The following is a 3,091-nucleotide window of genomic DNA, read 5'->3' as shown; positions in this document are numbered from 1 at the left end:
AAAAAAAAAAAAAAAAAAAAAAAAAAAAAAAAAAAAAAAAAAAAAAAAAGGCATGGAAACAGTGGCGCTCATGAGATGTAGTGATGGTACTGACCCATGCGCGTGGGGAGAGGCCGGGATCGCTGCCCACCAGGGAGGCCAGCAGCCCAGCACCGCAGCGCAGTGCCGTTTTCAGGAGCACCCGAGGACAGGACAGCAACCCCCAGCCTCTTTTGTTGCCTGGGACTGGTTTTGTAGAAGACAGTTTTTCCACAGCCCCGGGGGGTGGGGGAGGTGGGTGGGGGCTGGCGTCAGGATGAAATGGTTCCATCTCAGATCATTAGGCCTTAGTTAGATTCTCGTAAGGAGCACGCACCCCAGATCCCTGGCAGGCGCAGTTCACAGTAGGATTCTCGCTCCTTCGAGAACCTAACCCTGCGGTGGCTTCTGGCTGCACTCACCTCGTGCTGTGTGGCCTGGTTCCTAACTGGTCAGGATTGCAGCCTGGGGGTTGCAGACCCCTGCCCTAGGACATCAGGTCCATCCATGCCTCTAACCCCCTCCCACCTGGAGGCTGTGGAAAGGGGAGGTGGAGAGCAGAGATGTCCAGTGTAACTTTTGTCTCTGGGAAAGCAGGTGGGCTCGGCGGTAACTAGACACCACCTGCGTAGTGAATTGATCAGCGCCCGTCTCCATTCTCTTGGCTTCAGCGCTTGCTGCCTCACTTCTTTAATTTGAATAAACCCCGATCGCGTGGGGTCCGTGTGATTTTCTCCCGGGGCCCAGGGCACTGTAGTCTTAGATTTCTGCCATTGTGGAGGCTTTCCGCCTGCTTTCTTCTACCTGACGTACATTTTGTCACCATGCTCTTGGGCCACATTCGGGTTTTGTCTACTTTGTAGAGAACTTGTTCCCCTATATTTTGGTTTATGACCTCTCTGAGGAACATACCGGACCAGCTAGATCGGCGCACCCTCCTCAGTCCAGACAGCCGTGGCAGGTGGGCCGCCGGGCACTGCAGTGGTGGCAACGTTGTGCCAGCCCGTGGAGGCTGGTGACCAAAACACCAGGGGCTGAGGCTTCCGCATTCTGTGTTCACTTCTTCCTGGAACATGTTATGCTCTTTGTGCCGAAAATTTAGATCTCCCTTCAGATCGTGGCGTATTTCTTTGGCTTTTGAATCTGTTTTCTTCTCCGTTTGTTAAAGGCTCCATGGCTCACACCGATGCTGGGCCTCTCCTGTCCTCCTCATCCGCCAGCCTCTCTCTGGCTGACCCCACGGCTTTGTGCTTAGCCACGCCACGAGCATCTTAAACCTTTCTCAGATGGCAGCAATGCAAGTCCCAGCCACCTCTGCCCTCACTCTTCCTAATCACCAACTTCACCTGTAATGACTTCTGGTGCTCATTTATTTCCTGAGGCCTCCACTCTTCCATTTAAAACTTACTCTATAGGCCGGGCGTGGTGGCTCACGCCTGTCATCCCAGCACTTTGGGAGGGCAAGGTGGGCGGATCACTTGAGGTCAGGAGTTTGAGACGAGCCTGGCCAACATGGTGAAAACCAATTCAGACAAAAATGCAAAAATGAGTGGGCGTGGTGGCGCTCACCTGTAATCCCAGCTACCTGGGAGGCTGAGGCAGGAGAATCACTTGAACTTGGGAGGCGGAGGTTGCAGTGAGCCGAGGTCACACCATTGCACTCCAGCCTGGGCAACAGAGTAAGATTCCGTCTCAAAAAATAAAAAATAAATAAAATAAAACTTACTCTATGATTTTACCATCTCACCTGAGAGCCCTATTGAAGTTGCTACGCCGTATTTATGATTTGCTGCTATATTTGTAATTATTTGCTGCATAACTCAACTGTTTGCAGGGCATCTACTTTTGACTCCTGGATGATGAGTTCGCTTAGAAAGGTTTGTCTCTGGCTGGGCGTGGTGGCTCACGCCTGTAATCCCAGCACTTTGGGAGGCCGAGGCGGGCGGATCACCTGAGGTCGGGAGTTTGAGACCAGCCTGACCAACATGGAGAAACCCCGTCTCTACTAAAAATACAAAATTAGCTCGGTGTGGTGGTGCATGCCTGTAATCCCAGCTACTTGGGAGGTGGAGACAGGAGAGTCACTTGAATGTAGGCGGCAGAGGTTGTGGTGAGCTGAGATTGCACCATTGTACTCCAGCCTGGGCAACAAGAAGGAAACACCATCTCAAAAAAAAAAAAAAAAAAAAAAGAGAGAGAGAGAGAGAAAGGTTTGTCTCCTTCCTTTCCTCCTCCTTTCCCTCCCTCTTCTCTTTCCTGAGGCTTGTTTCATAGCTGTTACAGAGTCTCAGGTTACATCTCCTGGGGTTGGTCAATCCTGTCTAGATCTTCCACCTATGCTGAAACAAAATGGGACATTCCCGGTCCGCTTCCCCAGCACCTGAGTGCTGAGCCGCTGAGCTCTGGCGAGCACCCAGGGTGTGTGCTGCTCTGCTTGCGTCTGGTGTGGCCTCTGGCAGGGCTGGTGGACAGACAGTTTTGTCAGGAGGCCTGGGTTCTGCTCTCACGATCGGGTCTTAGGAGATGTCCTCACCCGAGCCTCTCCACGCCCAGTTGGGAGGACCGGTCTGTTGCCACGCAGAGCTGCGTCTTCTGACTCAGTGTGTTCCCTCGGAGCAGGGAGTTTTCAGCACGGCTGTGGATCTCCCTCATTCCCCTGCTCCCATTAGCCACGGGAATCATGGAGCCCAAACACCCCTCTCACCTTTTCCTGGTAAGACAAGGCCTTTTACCCAAAGCTTGAAAGACATTCATTTTTTTATACCATCTAATAATGTTGGTGAGGCAGAACATAAAATAACAACTAAGACAAAGTGAGAGTGGCTTTTAAAAACGTCAGAAATTAAACCCCAGTACACACCTGTGGAAGACAAAGTAGACTGTTTGAACACAAGGGATCTGTTCTCTCAATATCCAAAAGACTTTAAAGCAATAATGAGAAGTCAAAGAAAAATATAATTTATATTGGAGTAAAAGACTCACCCTCATGAAGAGATTAACAATAGAATAACTGAGATCCCCCTATCCACCCATGAAATTCAAGAAGACTGTTTTTTTTTTTTTTTTTTGAGAC

This window comes from Cebus imitator, unplaced genomic scaffold, assembly GCF_001604975.1.
Source record: "Cebus imitator isolate Cc_AM_T3 unplaced genomic scaffold, Cebus_imitator-1.0 Scaffold973, whole genome shotgun sequence".
In the NCBI taxonomy this organism is placed as follows: Eukaryota; Metazoa; Chordata; class Mammalia; order Primates; family Cebidae; genus Cebus; species Cebus imitator.
Note: the sequence above shows the minus strand (reverse complement) of the source record.